General features: G+C 45.3%; 1 pseudogene; it reads left to right on the top strand.

Annotated features, from left to right (window-relative positions):
* LOC136615389 (zinc finger protein 850-like) overlaps positions 1–21,722 on the top strand; it is a 304,670-nt pseudogene extending 282,948 nt beyond the window's left edge.
* Positions 21,723–23,866: the final 2,144 nt, after the last annotated feature.

Genomic DNA, 23,866 nt, shown 5'->3' with positions numbered 1-23,866 from the left:
GCACGATCTTCATGCTGAAATTATTTTTACTTTCACTTTTAAATTAATCCAATGATGCATCAGCACAGAGGCTATACCATTTCTGCCTGCTGAGGGGACAGTTCTAAGGTGTTGTCCAGTTGTGAAGTATTAATGGCCTATCAACAGGTTAGGCAATCAGTAGCAAATCAGCGGTGGTCTGCTGCACAGGAGTCCTATGTGTGTTGTTTGCGCTCATTCACTGAGCTAATTACTACAGGTTCCATGTCAATATCCCCAGCAAACATCTGCCGTCTGTGTGAACATACCTGTATACATGTGGTGACGGATCTGAGAACCTGCGTCTCTCAATGCTCAGTAAGGCCGCCTGCAGACGAGCCGGTCGGATCCGGCAGCGAGAATTCACGCCGCGCGATCCGACCCGAGCGCCTGCAGGGACGAGCGCGTACTCACCCGCGCCTGGCGGCCCCGGCTCTTTCATGTGCCGGCTGCCGCGCAGCCGGCGCATGCGCAGACCGGAGCCGGCGGCCGGGTGAGTGCGTGCCCCGCAGAAAATTAGAACATGCCGCGGTTTGTTTGCCGCGCGGCCAAACCGCGGCCGTCTGCATAGGAGTGCGTATTTTAATGCACTCCTATGCAAACTTTCAGCGGCGGAAATCCCGCGGGAAATCCCGCGGCGGGATTTCCGCTCGTCTGCAGGCGGCCTAAGTGAGGTTCTGTATATCACACATGACGATGTCCCCGTATGATTTAGAGTCTCTCCTTCTCTCATAAAGGGCCGGCAGTACTAGAACCCTCCAGTTCATGCAGTTCTCTCATGTCCTCATCCAAAATGGTCCTCATGAATGACCCACCGAGGATGGAGAAGGACAGCAATGAGATTACGAAGAGGATATTAAGCTTCACCTTAGAGATCATCTACCTGCTGACCGGAGAGGTAAACTGTTCTGTATTTATGTTATCTTTATTGTATTATGTAACAAGTCAGACTAAGGGTGCCAGTCCAAAGGCGTGATTTCGCCAGTGGTAAACCGCCGGCGAATCACGCCTTCTGAAGCTTTCCATAGCACTGCTATGGAAAGCGCCGTCACACTGTCCACGAGCGGAAAATCACTGCGATTCTCCGCTTCCTGCAGGCAATTTGCAGCACGCTGCAAATTGCCCCGATTGTCCGTGGTCAGCCTATCTATCAGATAGGGCTCACCAGCGGAGATTCGGCGGCAGCTCCCGTGGCGGAGCTTTGCCATGGGACACCGCAATGCCCGTGGCAAAGCTAGGAAGCCATAGGAACAATCCAGTGTCCTGTATAACGGCTTCCAGACCTTCCAAGTGAGGGAGAACTGAAGAACTGAGCAGCAGAGAATGTGAAGATCGGCCACCAATATAGTCAGTTCTGTATAGTGGTAACCAATGACCTAATAGTAATGTTGTAGGAGCAATGAGAATGGGAAGTAGGCTCCTTGTAATGAGGAGGAACCAATCAACAGCCAGGAACCAGCAGGATCACAGACTTTGATATTTTCCACTAAGTTGACATCTATATAGACACGTTAAATATTGGTGTCGGAAGGAGAACACATGGTCCATCTAGTCTTCCATGTAGAGCCTTATATACAGTGGGATCCCAATCCCTCACTTTCTACTGATGGATGAATACTGAGTTCAGTTCCCTACATGTTTGTCTTCATACACAGGATTACACAATGGTGAGGAAGACATCGGGTGATGAAGCGACTCCCAACAGCCATCTCCATGAGTCAGGAGGATGGAGCAGGAGCCGGAGCCCCATCACAGAGGCTCCTCCTCACTTACCGATACATGAGCAGAAGATCCTAGAACTCACCAACAAGATCACTGAGCTGCTGACTGGAGAGGTGACACTGCTGGGAATGCTGGGAAATTATACAGTAACAGCACTAGAGGAGTCTGGGTAATGACGGTATCATTGTGTTGTCAGGTTCCTATAAGGTGTCAGGATGTCGCTGTCTATTTCTCCATGGAGGAGTGGGAGTATTTAGAAGGACACAAGGATCTGTACAAGGATGTCATGATGGAGAACTACCAGCCTCCGATATCACAAGGTAAGAAGAGAGTTACATATGTAGTGGAGAAAACAAAAAATAAATGTATTTGTCATATTAGATGCACTTTTTATCCTAAAAAATGCTGTGACCGGTTTGTATCTAAGGGGGCTTTTACACGGAACAATTATCATTAAGTTTATAGCCGGATTGTGCGAAACTGAACAATCATCATTCAGTGAAACTGCTGCCCGTGAATGAACTACGAATGAAAATTTGTTCGCTTATCGTTCGTTGTTCACTTTATGCAGGTATAAAAAGCAAACCATGGCCGGCCCGTGTAATCAGACAATCGTTCATCTATGATAGACTGCCTGTCGGCTGTGAATGGGGGGGGGGGGGGGGGGGGGCGGCCAGAAGCGATCCCCAACCTGCTCCGCCTCCATGCAGTAAGCGATTATCGCTTCTGTGTGGAAGAACAGGAACCATAATCTCTGGGACGACTTTCAGCCGTTTTAGTGGACAACAATCATACTAAAGGCCCCCATACACATTAGACTTTAGTTGTCTGAAACCTGCTGATAACGGTGGTTTTGGCAGCCGGACAAGTCTCTAATGTGTCCGGAGGGGGAGGGGGAGGGGGGTCACCCGTACTTTGACAGATGATGTTGAGGAAAACATTAATCCAGTATGTTAACTTTCAGAGCCCGGTCCTTCTGTTCCCAGGAGATGAGGTGGAATTGTGTGTGGTGGAACTGGTGGAAACGGCTGTCAGCTGAGCAATTATTCTTTCATTTGTTGAATGTGTATGGGCACCTTAATGGTCCAAAGTTTTACCAGACCAATGACAGGTGACCCGGGAAGGAGAACAGAGGCATGGTGGGCAGAGCTTGCCTGCAACACTTTCCCCCACCCCACTTCCTGCAGTGCTAATGGCCAGCAGCTAATAATCCCTAATGTGGCCAATTCTCACTCCCTGGCTGTGAGTGTTGTGGCATCCCTGGTGGGTTTCCATGCCATGGTACTCCAGGGTGCCATGACACCTTGGTTGGAGGTCACTGCTGTCAGGCGTTGTTTGTGGATGTTGGCTCCAAACTTTAACTGTTTTATCTAGCTGAATGATTACAGCATGGATAGTGATGGTAATGTAACACAGCTCAGAGAAACTAATCATTGCTCACATCTACTTTGCTTATCACCATCCTTAGATGTTAGGGCCCTTTTAGACACAACAAGAATCTCACGATTCCCATTTGCCTAAACTTATGAGTTGATGATAGATGTTTTTGTACTTTTGTGATTTGAAAACCATAATCGCCTACTTTTTTAAAATTCTTACTCCTAACAGATAATCCCCCTGAGAACTCAGATGGAAACTTCATGTTATCGTATAAATATAAAGTAGAAGATGAAGATATCATGCAGCGCTCTTCAGCAGAAAACCTCATCACCGTTCATGTACAACCACAGCTTGTCAGTACAGATCTGTCCTGCAATCCCCCTAAACATGAGGAACCTTTTCATGACCAATCACAGCTTGTCAGTATAGATCTGTCATATAATCCCCCTAATCATGAGGAACCTTCTCCTGACCAATCACAGATTGTTACCTCACCTACAACTCACAAAGGGGGTAAAAGGTTTCAGTGTGGTGAATGTGGAAAACAGTTTTCAAGAAGATCAGGTCTTTTTACACACATGAGAGTCCACACAGGGGTGAAGCCGTACTCTTGTTCACACTGTGGGAAATGTTTTGCACAGAAATATGGTCTTGTTTTACATGAGAGAATTCACACAGGAGAGAAGCAATATTCCTGTTCAGATTGTGGGAAATGTTACTTCCGAAAATCAAATCTTAAAAGGCATCAGAGAAGTCACACAGGGGAGAAACTCTATTCATGTTCAGAATGTGGAAAATTTTTAATGCTAAAATCGACTCTTGCTATACATCAGAGAAGTCACACAGGACTGAATCGATTTTCATGTTTAGAATGTGGGAAATGTTTTACTCAGAAATCTGTTCTTGTTACACATCAGAAAATTCACGCAGGAGAGAAGCCATATTCATGTTTAGAATGTGGGAAATGTTTCATTCGAAATGCAGATCTTATGACGCATCAGAGAAGTCACACAGGAGAGAAGCCCTATACATGTTCAGAATGTGGAAAATGTTTTACCCAGAAATATTCTCTTGTGATCCATAACAGAATTCACACAGGAGAGAAGCCATATTCATGTTCAGATTGTGGGAAATGTTTCATTGCAAAAACAGATCTTAAAAGGCATCAGAGAACTCATACAGGAGAGAAGCCCTATTCATGTCCAGAATGTGGGAAATGTTTTACTTCTCATACCAAATGTAGATCTCATCAAAGAACTCACACAAGAAAGAAACCGCTGTGATTTTCTACATTTGGAAAACATTTTACAATAAATCTATTTCATCCAAAAAAACAGATTCTTGTTTTGGAATATGAAAATTGTCAAAAAAAGATTTAAACCAGCAAATGGTTTCTTCCTTTTCACTACAAAATGCCACTGTTAGGGCTTATGCACATGAACAAAAAACTTGTGTGGATATGAAATCCATACTTTTGGACCGCTTTATTGATGTGTGCGTGTGTTCTTTTTTTGTTTTTGTTTTTTTTTTCTCCGCTCCTCGAGGCATAAACTAAACCATTTCCTAGTTTTAGACGCTCCCATAGGAAAAATCACCCCTTTCCTGTGGAACCTTGGAAAAACAAATTGAATGTGCATTCGGGTGTGATGGGATTTTTCCCAGTGAGGTATATGTGAAGCACTTGTAATCCTTTGACTTGCGTGAAGATTGCAATCTCACAGAAGCGATGTAAATTTTTTTTATCAAAATCACTTCATTGTGAAAATCGCCCCGTGGGTGTAGCCATGATCAGAGGAGTAGCATCCAGCACAAACATTGTTTGGCGCTCCCCCTCCACTTCATCTGAGCCTCTGTCACTGAATTGTTAAGTTTGCAATTTTGCTCCTTGCCTCCTAACCTGCAGCCTCCAAGCCAGACATAATCACACAGAAGAGCAGCGCTGCGCCACCCCTGATCTCTGGGCAATAAACACTGATTGCTTCTGACTTACTATACAGCAGAAGAGTCTTGCAGTCTGACCTGCAGATCCCTAAACGTCCTGCAGAAGTCGCTCCCTTCCCATGGCCGCCTTACCTGCCCTCACTTTCTGAGTGTGGTAGCTGTGCAGAGTCTTCTCATGTAGAAGCTGAACTGTCCCCAGGAGTTGTAGAATAATCTCTTCCACTTCGTTCACCATCTCTTCATACTCAGGTTCAGGCTGCTTTAACCGCTTGAGAAAATCGTGTGAGATGCATGCGTTGTGAGACGCACAAATACGAGCTCCATTCTTTTGAATACAGTCATATACATAAGTGGTGCAGGAAAAAAATCAGCATGTCCTGATTTTGGGCTTTCATTCGGAACTCCTCACCCATTGCTTTCAATGGGGCCGGAGGTGCGTGCAAGGTCATTCATTGAAAACAATGGGAAACACTTGCCTATGATTCCGTGTGGCTAAAAGCCATGATGGAGGATCGCTGCTTCCCTGAAGTGATGGGAGCCGTTTTAGACACAACAACGCCTCCTGTCTGCAGGGACATTGCAGCTTTGTGCTTCACCTCTTCATAGCCTAGCATGGTCGCCCCTGTTTCCCGAGTCCGACACAGAACAGCTGATTGCTGCTCAGCGCTCCTGTCCTGTAGCCACCAGAGCCTGCCACAGCGCCTTCACTGACAAAAGCATGGTGTCAGGCCCGGGCAGCTGCAGGATGCGAGCGCTGAGCAGTGATCAGGTGTTCAGTGTCGGACTCAGGAAGCCAGGGGCGGCGCAGTGCTTCTCTTCTGTGCAACTATACTGGTTTCAGGCAGGCGCTGCAGATCAGACAGCACCACTCTTCTGGGTGAAAATGCCAAGATGGGCTGGGGTAGCGGTGTAGTAAGTCAGAAGGCAGTGATCAGCTGTTTAGCTCTGCTCCTGTATCACACTGTGCTGCCAGTGCCTCTCCTGCTGTCCTTCATAATTGCACCCCGGGCAAATGCCCCGCCTGCGAGATTACTGCAGTCTCAGAATTATTCACCCCTTCATGACAAGTGTCTTTAGTGCTTAGTAGAGCACCTTTTGCTGATATGACTTGTTATAAAGATGATGCATAGCTAGATAGCGGCTTCTGACTGTGTTTCTAAGAAAGGTTGGCCTATTCATCACAGCAATGTCCTCCAATTTACTAATATGCTTGGGTTTGTATGCTCCAACCGCCTTCTACACATCCCACCAAAGATGTTCTATGGGGCGCAAGTCAGATGACTGTGTCACCACTCCAGAATCTGAAACCAAGCCTTGGTGGGCTTTGAGGTCTGCTTGGGATCATTGTCCTGTTAGATGGTCCAATGGCACCCAAGCTTTAGTTTATTCATAGAAGGCATGATGTTTTTTTCTGGGAGTTTGATACTTTATTGAATCCATCTAGCCCTCCACATGTTGCAGGTTTCTAGGGTCAGAGGAAGCAAAGCAGCCCCAGAGCATCACCGAGCCACCGCCAGGCTTCACTGTAGCATCATGGAGCCACCGCTAGGCTTCACTGTAGCATCATGGAGCCACCTCCAAGCTTCACTGTAGCATCACGAAGCCAGTGCCAGGCTTCACTGTAGCATCACGGAGCCAGTGCCAGCCTTCACTGTAGCATCACGGAGCCAGTGCCAGGCTTCACTGGAGCATCATGGAGCCAGTGCCAGGCTTCACTGTAGCATCACGGAGCCAGTGCCAGGCTTCACTGGAGCATCACGGAGCCAGTGCCAGGCTTCACTGGAGCATCACGGAGCCAGTGCCAGGCTTCACTGTAGCATCATGCAGCCACCGCCAAGTTTCACGGTAGCATCACCGAGCTACCGCCAGGCTTCACGGTAGCATCACGGAGCCACCGCCAGGCTTCACGGTAGCATCACGGAGCCAACGGCAGCCTTCACTGTAGGCAGGTGGCTCTTCACACCGTCTGCTTCATTCTTCCTCCTCCAGACAGACCTCGGATCCAGAGGCCTGAAAAGTTCCAGTTGTGTTTCATCGCTCCACAGAACAGAATCCCAAAACATCTTCAGCTTATTTATATGGTCTTGGGCATTTTGGACCCAGCGTTTCTTGTGCTTTTGGGTCAGTAGAGGTGAGCGTCTTGGAGTTTGTGCATGAAGACCTTCCACTTTTAGTATATGCCTTAGGCCCTAGCTACACTAGATGAAAAAAAAAAAGCAATACTCACCTGACAGGTGCTGTCTGTGTTCCTCCCGATGCTCTGCGGAGCTCCGGGCAGGCTTCCGGGCACTTGTCAGTGCTGACAAGCATCTATTGCTGGTGATAGGGATTGAAATCCCTGCCTCCAGCAAGAGATTGCTCTGATTGGCTGAGCCAATGATTGATAACCCAATCGCAGCCATTCAATGATGTTATTCAATGAATGGCTGTGATTGGTGCATCAAGCGCTGGCTCTAATTGGCTGAGCAAGCGAGTGAGAACCAATCAGAGCTGGAGGAGAGGTTATCAAACCGTGTTACCAGCAATAGATGATCTGTCTGCACTGACAAGTGCCCAGAAGCCTGCTGGAGCTCCGGAGAGACCCGGGGGGCGCCTGTCTGACGAGTATTGCTTTTTTGTTTTGTTCAGCTTCCTTGGCTGCGTTTCTGCAAACGCCTGTCTGAGGGCGGCCACCTGTATAAATGTAACCCTCAGTGCCTGCGGCCACCTGTATACATGTAACCCTCAGTGCCTGCGGCCACCTGTATACATGTAACCCTCAGTGCCTGCGGCCACCTGTATACATATAACCCTCAGTGCCTGCGGCCACCTGTATACATGTAACCCTCAGTGCCTGCGGCCACCTGTATACATGTAACCCTCAGTGCCTGCGGCCACCTGTATACATATAACCCTCAGTGCCTGCGGCCACCACATCTTGCTGCAGGTCTCTTGCAGTCACTTGATAGTTTTTGCCCACTTTCCTCCTGAGGAATCTGGTGGCAGCTGGTAATTACTAACTATTTCTGCCACATCCAGATATTGTACCAATGTTCCTCTAACTCTCAGCTTGCAGACTTCCACCTGTATCTGTAGGAATATTCACCGCCTCTACTATCTATTTGTATGGCTTGCCTTCCTTGTACCAGAAGTGCAGGAAGTCCGCAGCGCTCACTGTGGATTCAAGAGTGGAGAAAAGCAAGAAAATGGGAATACACAGAGTTGGGGCCCATAAATCGGCAGCGTATCTCCACAACCGCACGCCGTGTGAGTGCGCCCCGCGGGAAGTGCTATAGCTATGTGCACACAGTACTGCATGGATCTCCCTGCACCCTCGGCCCGAGCAGCGCTACTGCGCATGCGCGAAGATCCGAAAGCTCTTCCACGGACCAGGGAACTTCGATCTGCGCATATCCGATTAGGGGAGAAGAAAGAAGAAGCACTATGGTCGGCACCAGGACAGTCGTCAACACAGGTGGGGGGGGTGGGGGGGGGAGTACATAACTTCTGTATGGCTCATATCCTATTCACGATGTATATTACAAAGTGCATTGATATGGTCATACAGAAGTATACACCTACACTTCTCTCTATGGGACAACCCCTTTAAGTCACTGGGATACAAGGGGTTAAAGACAACAAATGCACAAAGTAACCAATTTCTTCAACTGCATACATAATATGGGAGCTCCGCCCTGTCACATCACATGACCATCAGCACACCGCCATGACAGTGACATCATCACAGGTCCTTCAGTCATCACTTCTTCTCCCTGCTGAGCTCCGCCTCTTATGTACTGATCACATGACAGTGACATCATCACAGGTCCTTCAGTCACCACTTCTCCTCCTCCTCACTGCTTAGCTCCGCCCCTTCATATGTACCCAGATGATATATACACACATATCCAGCACACTGATATCAGAGCTCTGCATGTGACTCCGGCCGGCAGGTAAGAGACGCCGGAGGGTTTCGCACGGTTTTCTTGTATTTTTCGGTCTCCCTTCTGTTCGGCCGGCTTCACACGGATGTATTTGCGCACAATATACAGTGGATAGAATAGATTTTGTGTGAGCCCCCATAATAATAATATTGTTTATTTGTATAGCGCCATCTAATTCCGCAGTGCTTAGAAGTCCATAGAAGTCAGCGGGGAGGATGCGCAGCTGCGAGCGGAGATGCCTGATCCGCTGCAGGAGGAACCCATCCGGGGCTCATTAGATGAATCCACCATTTCCATCGGAGTGTTTGTGTCCCGGACAGAAAAAGTGCCGTGAAATACGCCGATACGAGCGCAGAAGAGCCTCATTCATAGCGCAGATATGTCTCACTGAGGCACGAGCAATCGCACATCCGCTGGTGTGAAGCCGGCCTTAGTACAGCATTGTAGCGCAGCCCCCTGTCTGATGCTCATCAGCCACCATCTTGGTGTGGTTAAACCGCTCAGAGAAGGTCTTGCGGAGCGCGCAGACACGGTACATGTTTTTAGTACTGCCATAAATTACACGGGGTGATAAATGTGACGTGTTCTCCGGTCGGACCATCCTACTGATCTGTCATCGGGCGCGAGGAGGCGCTGCTGGACGCTCGGCGTTACCAAGGCAACCGTGTAATGCCCAGCGCAGTATTGCTCCCACTGATTGTAGCCGGGTGTCAGCGCTATGTGACAGTGGCTGCTGACGGCACGGACACTGAGCCGCGGTGTACCGTTATACCACTGTGTGGGAGGTGCGTCCCGCCAGCACCATAAATGTACAGTGCAGGAAGGGGTTAAATACCAGCTGATACAGAATATCCCCCACACAACAATATGTCTGCTGGGCTCCTCCTGCTCTATAAGAGGAGGTTGACAGATCGGACGCCATGTTCATCGGGACGGGTTCTCTTTACATGTAATGCAGACTTCAGCTGCTGCAGAACCTCTTTTCATGTACATATTCATCAAAATACGGTTGCAGCACACTAGACTGTATACTCACAATGGAGCAGCTTCAGGGCAATGATGCAGAGCTCGCAGTATGACTCTTCATCCAAAACACGTCCAATAAACTACTAGCAAGCAGCATCTGGGCGTAATCCGTCACAGGAACCACATCTTCTTAACACAAATCCTTCTTTATTGCATGCAACAGCAACGTCTCGAGTGTGTCCCACCAGTCTTTCTCAAGCCAATGAATCAGACGGCACGTGTTCCCTTTACATATGATGCAGAACTCAGCTGCTGCAGAACCTCTTTTTATGCACAGAGTTTGAATACATACTGTGTGTCGGGATCTGTGAGATGCCAGCAATAGCGAGTCCATCCCAAAAGCCATTTGCAGATGGCGGCCGTGATGCCCCCAGTATCAGCCACGTGTCGGGGCGTCATTGTCTGCTGGGCGGTTTCCGTAACACTTATACAAGTGAATGGAGAGAGCTGCGTACACGTGTGGCCACCTACCTCTCCATTCATAATCCACATGGATGTGGTGACCGCGTTGCCAAAAGAGTGGAGGACCCCGTTCACCACATAGTTACAGGTCCCAGAGGTGGTACCCACATATATTAGACATTTGTAGCACATACTGTCGATACGGCATACAAGTCCATATTGGGAATACCACTTTAAAGGGTGAAAATAACTTTAATTAAACAGATATAGAAATAGTCATGGGCAACTGTAAGAGTGATTAGACACAACAAGTTGTAGTTTCAGCAAAAGGAGAGAGGAATTGAAAGAAGGATGAACAGACATAGTAATTCAACCAAGTCAGAGCCCCCCCCCTACTTTCGCTGGAAAGCTTCTGACTTTGCCTGTAATATTAAACCTGGCCACTGAAGTGAGAATGGAGCTGTCTGGTTCCTAAAGAAATTAGCTCAGTGCAAAAGCGCACTGTTCAGCGGGGATGCTGGACGGCAGACCTTGCTGATCTTCTACTGATGGCCCACCCTGAATATAGGCCCTCAATAGTTTAGAACTGATCAATCCCTTTAATTATGATTACCTTCTATATTCATCTAAATAAGCCAAAGACCATAAGTATACAGTCAGGAGGATGAGCTGTGATCTCCTCTATTATACTTATAATATTATACCCATATACCTATTAAACTAGACCAATATGCGAAGGGAAGTGAAAGGCCAGTAAAAATATACAGCTAATGAATACATTTGAGAACCTATTAGAAGGGTAATGAAAGAACAAAGACAAAAATTCAGATGGAAAATAGGAGTAAGAGACCCCGATCACAAACTAAAATGTTTTTACACAAATGCACAGAGCATGGGAAACAAACAAGGAGAATTGTAGCTCCTAACACAAGAAAAGAAATATGATATCGTAGGCATCACGGAAACTTGGTGGAATGATACTCATGATTGGAAAACAAGGCTTAAAGGATACAACTTATTTATAAGAAACAGACATAAAAAAAGGGGAGGAGGTATTACGTTGTATGTTAGGAAAACGTTCATCTCCACAGAAATTCAAGCTTAAGGTAAAAGTAATGGATCCAACAAATTCTTATCCGCTCTTGCTGACAACTTTATCTTCCAAAAGGTAATAGAGAAAACAAGGGGATCTGCTATCTTGGACATAATTCTTACCAACAGGTAGGAAGTTAGGGTGGCTGGGACCTTAGAAGGCAGCGATCATGCTATCCCTATCTTCAGAAAAAGGGAGGAAGGTGGATCCAGGAAACTACAGGCCTGTGAGCCTGACTTCTATACTGGGAAAGATATTTGAACAAATTATGAAACAACATATAGGCAAGTACTTGGATGAAAAGGGAGTAATTAACCAGAGCCAGCATGGGTTTGTAACAAACAAGTCATGCCAGATGAATCTAGTTTCCATCTATGACCGAATCCCCAACTGGGTTGATCAGGGAAATGTGGTGGATATAGTATATCTTGACTTTAATAATGCATTTGACAAAGTATCTCATACCATACTTATTTAAAAAATGACCAAATATGGGATTGACAAGGCAACTGTTGGGTGGATTCACAACTGGCTGACTGGGGTACCACAAGGCTCTGTCCTAGGCCCAGTGTTGTTTAACATTTTTATAAATGATCTGGAGGAGGGGATTGATGGGAAACTGATCAAATTTGCAGACGACACAAAGCTAGGAGGGATAGCTAACACTAGTGAAGATGGAGAGAGTATTCAAAAAGATCTAGAAAAGCTTGAACAGTGGGTGGCAACTAACAGAATTGTATTTAACAAGAAGAAATGCAAAGTCCTACATCTGGGCAAGAAAAATGAAAAAAGCACATATAGAATGGGAGGAATTGGGCCAAAAAGCAGCACATGTGAAAAAGACCTGGGTATACTAATAGATCATAGACTGAACATGAGTCAACAATGTGATGCAGCCAAAAGGCAAACACAATTCTGGAATGTATTAAGAGAAGCATAGAGTCTAAGTCATGTGAGGTCATTATCCCCCTCTACTCTTCCTTAGTCAGACCTCATCTGGAATACTGGGTCCAGTTCTGGGCACCCCACTTTAAAAAAAGACATAGACAAACTGGAGCAAGCAGAGAAGTTACCCAGATGACGAGCGGTCTGCAAATTATGTCCTATGAGTAACGGTTAAAGGATCTGGGAATATTTAGCTTGCAAAAAAGAAGTCTGAGAGGAGACTTAATAGCTGTCTACAAATATCTGAGGGCTGTCACAGTGCAGAGGGATCAGCCCTATTCTCATCTGCACAAAAAAGACTAGAAGCAATGGGATGAAACTGAAAGGGAGGAGACACAGATTAGATATTAGACAGTGAGAAGGGTGATCAATGAGTGGAACAGGTTACCACGGGAGGTGGTGAGTTCTCCTTCAATGGAAGTGTTCAAACAAAGGCTGGACAGACGTGTTTGGGATGATTTAGTGAATCCTACACTAAGCAGGGGGTTGGACCCAATGATCCTGGAGGTCCCAAGCCTACTATTCTATGATATACCTGTGTGATAGGAGCTCTATTATCATTGTATGATAGGAATGTCAGTGTCCCATACTAGAGTTTCTGTGATCGGAGTCACACAACAGCATCACACAGTATACAGTCAGGAGGATGAGCTGTGATTATCTCTATTATACCTGTGTGACATAAGCTGTGTGATCATCATCAGTAACTGTTATAGGAGTGTCAGTGTCTGCTTCTAGACAGTTTCTGTGGTAGGATTCATGCAACAGCATCACACGGACTGTGAAATTGACTAGAAGCTGAATACATAACCCCAAGTAGATCTTGGCTGGTCGGGACTAAGATCACATGACCATCTTAGGAGAAGGAGGCCAGGAGTCTCAGACAGGAAGGAATAACTAACCAAGGTAACACTAGTCCACTTATATACTCTGGGGGATACCTATATAGTAAATGGAAAAAAAATCCACGGAGTGGCCCTTTAAGGGTGTTCAGATTGTAGTACTCAGCATGGATTTCTGCAAGTCTGTGTGTCTAAATCTTGGCATGGAAATAGCATGGAATCCGCGAAAAGTAACAAATCTGTATCAAATGGATTATAGCGCAGATTCTCTTTAGTTATAATGGGATGCAGATTTGCAGCGGAATTTGCCCTGGAATGTTTATATCCCCAGCAAAAATCTGCCATCTGTGTGAACATACCCATATGCATGTGACGGCTCTGAGAACCTGCGTCTCTCAATGCTCAGTAAGTGAGGTTCTGTATATCACACATGATGATGTCCCCGTATGATTTAGGGCCTTTTTTTCTCATAAAGGGCCGGCAACACTAGAACCATCCAGTTCTCTCATGTCCTCATCCAAAATGGTCCTCATGAATGACCCACCGAGGATGGAGAAGGACAGCAATGAGATTACCAAGAGGATATTAAGCTTCACCTTAGAGATCATCTACCTGCTGACCAGAGAGGTAAACTTTTCTGTATTTCTATCATCTTTATTGTATTATGTAACAAGTCAGACTAAGGGAAGAGAAAATCCATTCTAGGAAGTAATAGGAACAATCTAGTGTCCGGTATAACTGCTTCCAGACCTTCCAAGTGAGGGAGAACTAAAGAGCTGAACAGCAGAGAATGTGAAGATGGGACACCAATATGGTCAGTTCTCTATGGTGGTAACCAATGACCTAATAGTAATGTTGTAGGAGCAATGAGAATGGTAACTAGGCTCCTTGTAATGAGAAGGAAAGGGCAGCCAGGAACCAGAAGGATCACATGGCCGGAGTTCGGCCTGGTGACTTTGATATTTGCCACTAAGCTGACATCTATATAGACTAATTAAATATTGGTGTCAGGAGGAGAACGCATGGTCCATCTAGTCTCCCTTGTAGACCTCTATAAAGTGGGATCACAATCTCTAACTTTCTACTGAGGGATGAATACTGGGTTCATTTCTCTACATGTCTCTCTCCATACACAGGATTACACAATAGTGAAGAAGACATCAGGTGACGGTATGACTCCCAATAGCCATCTCCATGAGTCAGGAGGATGGAGCAGGAGCCAGAGCCCCATCACAGAGGCTCATCCTCACTTACCGATACATGAGCAGAAGATCCTAGAACTCACCAACAAGATCACTGAGCTGCTGACTGGAGAGGTGACACTGCTGGGAATGCTGGGTAATTATATAGTAACAGCACTGGAGGTGTCTGGGTAATGACAGTATCATTGTGTTGGCAGGTTCCTATAAGGTGTCAGGATGTCGCTGTCTATTTCTCCATGGAGGAGTGGGAGTATTTAGAAGAACACAAGGATCTGTACAAGGACATCATGATGGAGAACCACCAGCCTCCGATATCACAGGGTAAGAAGAGAGTTACATATGTAATGGAGAAAACAAACAAATATATTTGTCATATTTTTCAGACTATTAGATGCACTTTTTATCAGAACAAAATGCTGGTAAACGTTTTACACAGAACAATTATCATTAAGTTTATCGCTGGATTGTCCGAAAACTGAATAGCAGTGTGCAAGAAATTTTTTAAAATGTTCATAGCAGAAAGTAGTTGATATGTCTCTATAATATTAAAACCTGCTGATTACACTGGTAACCTTGAATAATAGCGGCACGTCTTATTTTAGTTATGAGTCATTTCCTTTATTTAAGACAACAGTTTGGACATGTCGTAATATTACTTTTCGTCTGTTTTTGGTGAAAAATTATGCTTGGTGTCACGTAGCAACATGGCGAGGCGAGAGGAAGGCTCTTGGATTGTGGAGTGACTGGTACTCCACTTCCCTAGACACCGGATAAGCAACCATGAGCCACAGACACAATTCTACAGCAATCCGCCTAGCCCTGCGCTGTAAAATCAACCTAGCGGTCCCACCTCTGTCCTTAAACACTCTGCAGTGTTGCCAGCTGGCAGTCCTTAGAATACAGGCTGATTTGTATCCAGCTTTCTCAGACTTGTGCATGCATGCGAAGCAGAAGCTCAAATCGCCTGCCTGAGCCGTTCTAACGCACTCCAGAGCTCTACAATATGCATACAGCTGCCACCACCAATTTCGTAACGGTAAATTGGAACCTAATTTATGAATACAATCTTTTTGGAGTATATGGTTTCGTGTTACACGGACGAGGCTCACTAATTAATTTAACGTTTAATTCTCAAAGAAAAGAGAGGTGCTTATTTACAGAAAAAACACAAAAATGATGTTACAAGATAAATGGCAAGAGACTTACATATGATATCACAGACCGTAAAATAACAGGGATTAAAAGAAGAGTGTTACCATTCTTTGGTGTGGAGTCGCACCAGAACATCGGACCAGACCTCACGTATGTCCATGTGCAATTCTTTAAACTCACTAGGGTAACTCCCACTCAGTTCCTTCCAGCCCCCAGGGGGGATGGCTTACCTTGGAACACATAATCCCTGGAATATATATTTTCTTCATCTAAGCAAACATCTGAAAACATAAAGAGGATTAAAAGATGTGCATGATGTACTAGTAAGCTAGACAGCAATTCAAAAAAGCTTAATTGTGCTGAATGTACGTCGAAAATTATTTAAGTTGCAACAGTCCCTAGTGGATGGCCTCCGCCAAATGGTAAGGCAGGAGGTGCAAGTTGGACCTTCTAGGCCAGCAAAAAGGGCCCAAACACAAAGTTACTTATCATCCACATCTGAACCGTCAACAGTGCCCATAATTGTGGACGATGACTATAAAAAATTTTCAAATCAAGACCCTGAAAAACGGATATCGGCAGTTTGCAACACTACGGAAATGGTAGATATCTAACAGCCTAGATCTGTCCAATATGAAACATTTGGGGGTCTTAGGTCTTGGCACAGGAAATGAGAATGAGTCGTCTTATATCAGAAGTGTGGGAAAAAGCTGAGAAAAGGTTTTCTATGTCTAGAGAATTTAAAGATGGACTTTTGTTTGCACCTGACGACATCAAATTATGGAACAAGGTACCAAAGGTGGCATAATTAATCAGAAAAACCTTTCTACCATTTGAAGGCGCATCACAACTAAAAGAGCCTATGGATAGGAAAGTAGATTCTCTCCTGAAAAGCGCGTGGGAATGCACAGTAAATCTGATGGATACCACGTCGCACTGTCTATGCACCTATGGCTCTCACAATTGGAGTTGCATTTAAAGCAGAAGATCTCTAGAGAAGAATTGTTGCATTGTATCCCACTGCTCAGAAAAGCTACGGGGTTCCTAGCTGATGCATCGGTGGAGTCAGTATGGTTTGCTGCCAGAAACGCGGTACTGGGAAATTCCGCTAGACGCGCTTTGTGGATTAGAGCCTGGCCAAGAGATGCAATCTCTACGACTAAGCTGTGTTTAATTATCGTTCAGGGCAAATATTTATTTGGCCCGGTATTAGATAAAATCCTGGAAAAAGCAGGGGATAAAAAAAAAGCAGTTTGGCCTTTCGCAGACAGTCGTTCCAATTCAGACATCAGAGAGGCAAGGGTAACACAGGTAGGTGGACTGATCCAAAAGGAGGAAATGGTAAGCATCCACTCTTTCCCCATAGATCCGAAAGCAAAACAAACTACAGGTCAGTTGGGGGTAGGTTACTGCAGTTTGAAGGGAGATGGTCCTAGATTTCGGGAAATCCCCGGGTCCTTAAGATTATATTGTTGGGGTACAAAGTTGTCTTCATCCCTCCCCGCTAGGAAATATTTGATTACCCCAAATCATACACCTCTTTTTCAAGTAAGATTGGAGGAGGGGGTTAAAAACTTGTTACAGAGGGGCGCTATTCTACCAGTTCCTACAACAGAGCGCAATTTTGGTTACTCTTTTAGTGCCATAACCCAATGGTTTGGGTTTTCTTTTATACTTTCTGGAATTTACATTGCCCCCTTTCCACACACTTTACCAAGGATGTGATTTTTTTTTTTTTTTTTTTTTCCTCTGCTGTGTCTTTGTTGTGAACCGTCCGCAGACATAGCAGAAATTGTCTGGGTTGTTCAGACATCCGCGCCGCTCAGCCACATTGCTTTTAAATGTCTAACCAGTGACCTGTAAAAACACAGTTCATTACTTACAACTTACTGGTGGATGATCCGCACTGTTTCCGCCACATGCAAACCTACCTTTGCACAGCGTGTGGTGTGTACGAGTGATTGCAAAAGAGTTGCGCAATGACTTTTATTCCTTTCATTAAGCAAGGTTAATGGCGAGCCGACCTCATTAATTGTATAGGCAGATTTCCAAAGAATAAAGAACATGGGCAATTTGGATTACATTTTACCCCATAACTGGAAAACCTTACGCGGCAGAAAAAAATGATATATTTAAATTCCGTGCACTAAAGTTAATATCAGCCGCCTATCTGTTACAAAAATTGTGTTGCACAGTGATATCGTTCAGTGTAAACGCTGCTGGGGAATGAACAAGAAATGACAGTTTGTTCGCTTGTCGTTCAGTTTCTGCAGGTATAAAAAAAAAATCAAATGCCGATCGGCCCGTGTAATCAGACAATCGTTAAGCTATAATAGACTGCCTGTCTGCTGTGAATGGAGGCCTGGTGGCCGGAAGCAATTCTCAACCTGTTCCGCCTCCATTCACTAAGGCTACCTACACACGGCCGAGTGTGATATCTCGCCGTGACACTCAGCCCAATATCACGCTCATGCACATGTGATGTGCCGGCAGATGCGAAGTAGCTTCTGGGAAGCAGCGATCCCCTGGTGAATCTTACAACCGCGTCTGGGGGATCGGCAAGTGTTTCCCATTGAAAACAATAGGCAATGCGATTCGAGGATAAATCACTTATGTATATGACTCCATTCAAAAGAACGGGGTTCGTATTCATGCAAGATTTATGCGTCTCGCAATGCAGAAATCTGATGTGAAAGCGGCCTAAGTATTATCACCTCTATGTGAAAGGACCGAAGCCGTAATCTTTGTGGCACTTAAAGGGGTTGTCCCGCGGCAGCAAGTGGGTCTATACACTTCTGTATGGCCATATTAATGCACTTTGTAATATACATTGTGCATTAATTATGAGCCATACAGAAGTTATAAAAAGTTTTATACTTACCTGCTCCGTTGCTGGCGTCCTCGTCTCCATGGTTGCCGTCTAATTTTCGCCGTCTAAAATGGCCTAATGGCCAAATTAGACGCGCTTGCGCAGTCCAGGTCTTCTCCTGTTCTCTATGGGGCTCCGTGTAGCTCCGTGTAGCTCCGCCCCGTCACGTGCCGATTCCAGCCAATCAGGAGGCTGGAATCGGCAATGGACCGCACAGAAGAGCTGCGGTCCACGGAGGAAGAGGATCCCGGCGGCCATCTTCACCGGTAAGTATAGAAGTCACCGGAGCGCGGGGATTAAGGTAAGCGCTCCGGTAAGCTTTCTTTAGGTCCCTGCATCGGGGTTGTCTCGCGCCGAACGGGGGGGGGGGGGGGTTGAAAAAAAAAAAAACCGTTTCGGCGCGGGACAACCCCTTTAAGTAGACAACAATTGTCCCATGTAAAAGGACCCTAGAAGACCCCCCCCCCCCCCCCATATACATTAGACTTTAGTTGTCCAAAACCTGCCGATAACGGTGGGATTGGCAGCCTGACAAGTCTCTAATGTGTCCGGGGCGGCTCAACTCTCCTTTGACTGATTGATGTTGGAGAAAAGAAGAATCGGGGATGTTGATTTTCATAGCCCGATCCTCCTGTTCCTGGGAGATAAGGTGGCATCACAGTTGTCTGGCTGTAGCTTACACATAAATGTTTGGCTCAGACGAACTTTTGAACAATTGCTCATCAAACAGCCAATTCCTTGTAGGGGGGATCTGGTTAAAAGGGCTGTTGGATGAGCAATTGTTCTTTTGAACAGTTTTTAAATGTGTATGGGCACCTTAATGGTCCTAAGTTTATGGTGAATGTAGAAGGTAATGATGGTAATCCAGTTCTAAACTGACAAAAAGGATTTTGTCTTAGCTTTCTATTTTTCCCTTTTAGAATAGCATTTTGCCGCGAGGCATACAAATTGTTCAATTTCCTGTAAGGATCATTACAGATGTGGCAACAGCAAACATACATCTTTTTTTATTCACTATCTTTAGATTTTGTTTTTGCTTTTTTAAATACTTTTATGCCCAGAAAGGACTTCAACCTTCAATCGTATGATTGCTCAGATAAATACACTGCAGTATAGGACTATTGCAGTGCATATCACTTATCATAGCACTCACAGGCCATAGCAGACCTAGACGCTGTTGTCTATCATCCATTGGCCCTTTGGGATCAATATCACAGGATGTAAAGGGGTTAAAAGTGGGAATATAGAAGCTCAGCTTAGACCAGGCTCAGCTCCTGAGCCCACACTATCCAAATGCCGTAAATATACTGCAATTCGCCTAAACTTCCTCCTTGCACTAAGAGGTTAAAGAAACGCAGCATAACTGCCACAATACTGCAATAAGTAGGTCTTTTAGTCAGAACACAAATTTTCATGTTTTCAAAGTGTATGATAGCAAACGTGTGCTTCAGCTCTCATCCACTCCATATCAGTTACCCCTCTCGGTCCAGTCCTACACAGATAGCTGTCCATGCCCTCCTATGGAGTGTAGTAGTTAACCCTTTGACAGTTTGTTAAGTAAAAAGTACATTAAAATAGTAAAAAAAAAAAAGTGCTTCTTCTGCCTCCGTTTCTCATCGCCGCTCCATCCTGAGCACTTACCAGCAGCCCGTTACAGATGTGCAGACTTGTTTTTGCATTTGAAGTGTATGGAGCCTTGAGGCTTGTGGAAGGCGCAGGCCTGCTGTAATTACCATCCCAGAAGTGACAACTCCAACCCCATGCAGAGTTGGGTCTTCTCCGTAAATTAAAAATAAACTGCATATCATAAGAGTCATATTTAGAATTCTTTTAACTTTTGGGGGATATTGATATTTACAATAAAGTAAGCAGTATCTGGTAGGTTTTCTATAAAACCTGCATGAATCGATGCCTCATAAGGCGAAGTACATACAAAGGCCGGAATCACATGAATAGTTTTTGTCTCGGCTTAGAAAATATAAAGAAGCGCTTTTATTTCCAAGCCTTGTCGGATCCAATTCTGCGTTTGTCTCAAACTGCAGCCAAAAGTGTGTTTCTAGCCTGATACAGAGTCTATACATTTTTGGACTTTTGTAATTTGAAAAAAAAGACTCACAAAATCCTTTTTTCTTAATTCTTACAGATAATCCCCCTGAGAACTCGGAGGGAAACTTCATGTTATCGTGTAATTATAAAGTAGAAGATGAAGATATCGTGCAGCACTCTTCAGCGGAAGACCTCAGCACCCTTCATGTACATCCACAGCTTGTCAGTACAGATCTGTCATATAATCCCCCTAATCATGAGGAACCTTCTCCTGGCCAATCACAGATTGCTACCTCACCTACAACTCACAAAGGGAGTAAAAAGTTTCAATGTGGTGAATGTGGAAAACAGTTTTATGGAAGATCAGGTCTTTTTACACACACAAGAGTGCACACAGGGGAGAAGCCGTACTCTTGTTCACAATGTGGGAAATGTTTTACATATAGATCATACCTTATTGCACATGAGAGAATTCACACAGGAGAGAAGTCATTTTTATGTTCAGAATGCGGAAAATGTTTTACAAAGAAATCTGATCTTGGAAGACATCAGAGAATTCACACAGGAGAGAGGCCCTTTTCATGTTCAGAATGTGGGAAATGTTTCATCCAAAAATCAAATCTAATGATGCATCAGAGAACTCACACAGGAGAGAGGCCATATTCATGTTCAGAATGTGGGAAATGTTTTACGTTGAAATCAAATCTTTCTAAACATCAGAGACGTCACACATGCGAGAGGCCTTATGTTCATAATGTGGGAAATGTTTTACTACTCATACCAGATATAGGTATTATCAAATAATTCACACAAGGAAGAAGTTGCTTTGCTTTTTATATGTGGAAAATATTTCACAAGGAAACCAAATTCCTATTTGTAATGTAAAAATGCTGCAAAGGGAGTTTTTTAACTCATCGGGTTTTACCTTTCATTAGAATGGATGTCAAGGAAACTCAGCCGTCATTAAATATTACAGAAAGCGGCCGTATACTTTCCAATGTACTAATACAAGAGGGCAGGTAGAAGCACCACAACCCCCAGCATGCAGACAACCAGACTGCTATATAGAAGAGCATTACACAGGTGCAGGTCAATCTTGAGAAAGACCTACTTCTTTGGTCGAAACGTCGCTACATGTGATTTTTATGGAGGAATAAAGTTTTTTTTCTACTTTAAAATTTTGCAACTTGCATTCCTGCTATACTCTCTACTATCTGAAAATTTTGTTGGGTTGTGGTCCGAACCCGTTTGTATAGCGTGTATATGGTATGTATACCAGCCCTGCTGAAGTGTGGATTTACCCATTGTTTTTACTGCTTACCATTTTCTATCTGTATTGGACTTTATCCAATGGATAACTGTGATCATGTAAAGTAAAAAAAAAGCTTAAAAGTTTGTTTCATCTCCCCTCACGAATCATATCTGTGATGGTACATGAAATTACGTACCTAAGGCCCCTAAATTTATCCACAGACCTTACCTCAGCTTCTGCACATGCGCCTGTTGCCAATATGGCGGACGTGGATTGCCAGGGTAATTTAAAATCTCTCTGCTCCTGGCTACCAAAACGTAGCCGAGAGCCAGGAGATTTCACGGCGGGCTGTGGTATGCGGTCTCTGGTCACGTGATCGTTGTTATCCAATGGATAACGACAATCATGTAAAAGTTAAAAAAAAAGTAGTTTCCCCTCCCGGCACATAGCCGATCCATGAGGGAAGGTGAAATTGCTTACCTAAGGCCCGTGGCCTTGTCCCATTGCAGGATCTTTATCTGCAGACCTTTCCCCAGCTTCGCCGTATGCGACAGTTGGCAACATAACGGTTGTAAGCGCAGAAGCTGGGGAGGCCCTAGGAAATTTAACATCTTGTTCCTGGCTACTGAAGGTAGCCAAAAGCCTGAAGCAGTAACCGACGGTCACAGTATGCGGTCCCTGGTCACGTGCTCACCGTTGTTCAATGGATAATGGCGATCATGTAAGAGTAAAAAAAAAAGGTTTTAGTGTAATCACTAGAGATGAGCGAACACCAAAATGCTCGGGTGCTCGTTACTCGGCACGAAATTTTCGCAATGCTCGAGGGTTCGTTTCGAGTAACGAACCCCATTGAAGTCAATGGGCGACCGGAGCATTTTTGTATTTCGCCGATGCTCGCTAAGGTTTTCATGTGTGAAAATCTGGGCAATTCAAGAAAGTGATGGGAACGACACAGAAACGGATAGGGCAGGCGAGGGGCTACATGTTGGGCTGCATCTCAAGTTCACAGGTCCCACTATTAAGCCACAATAGCGGCAAGAGTGCCCCCCCCCCCCCCGCACTGTCAGTGTAAAGATCATTCTCCTCTGGCACAGCTGTAACAGCTGTAGCAGAGAAGAACGATGTTTGCCCATTGAATTCAATGGAACCAGCAATACAGCAGGTTCCACTGAATGCAATGGGCTGCCGGCGATCGCAGGCTGAATGGTCGGGAAGGGGTTAAATATATAACCCCTTCCCTGCAATTCATCCAGAAATGTGATACACTAAAAATATATACCGGCGTATAAGGCGACGGGGCGTATAAGACGACCCCCCAACTGTCACCTTATACGCCGGCAATACAGTGGAGCAAAGAATAAAAAGCATTACTTACTTCTTCAGACGATCTGCGCCACTCCTGCAGACTGTCACTCCTTCCTGGTCCACGGCAGACTAAAGCTTTCTCTATGAAAGGCTTGAAATCCCCGCCTCCAGAAACACAGCCAATCACAGCAATTCAATGACATCACTGTCATTGGCTGTGATTGGCTGAAGGCACGTGTGTTTCTGGAGGCGTGGATTTAAAGCCTTTCGTAGAGAAAGCAATGCTCTGCCGGGAACCAGGAGGGAGCGACAGCCTGCAGGAGCACCGCAGAACACCAGGAAGGAGTGACAGTCTACAGGAGCGGCGCAGATCGTCTGAAGAAGTGAGTAATGCTTTTTATTCTTTGCTCCACTGTATTGCCGGCGTATAAGGTGACAGTTGGGGGGTCGTCTTATACGTCCCGTCGCCTTATACGCCGGTATATATTTTTAGTGTATCACATTTCTGGATGAATTGCAGGGAAGGGGTTATATATTTAACCCCTTCCCGACCATTCAGCCTGCGATCGCCGGCAGCCCATTGCATTCAGTGGAACCTGCTGTATTGCTGGTTCCATTGAATTCAATGGGCAAACATCGTTCTTCTCTGCTACAGCTGTTACAGCTGTGGCAGAAAAGAAGGATTTGTCTTCTATATGTTCTCAATGGGGTCGGCGCTGCTGCCGCCGGCCCCACTGAGCGCATATAG

This window comes from Eleutherodactylus coqui, chromosome 1 (genome assembly GCF_035609145.1).
Source record: "Eleutherodactylus coqui strain aEleCoq1 chromosome 1, aEleCoq1.hap1, whole genome shotgun sequence".
In the NCBI taxonomy this organism is placed as follows: Eukaryota; Metazoa; Chordata; class Amphibia; order Anura; family Eleutherodactylidae; genus Eleutherodactylus; species Eleutherodactylus coqui.
The sequence above is the reverse complement of the archived record's forward strand: the minus strand, read 5'-3'. Positions and strand labels throughout refer to the sequence as shown.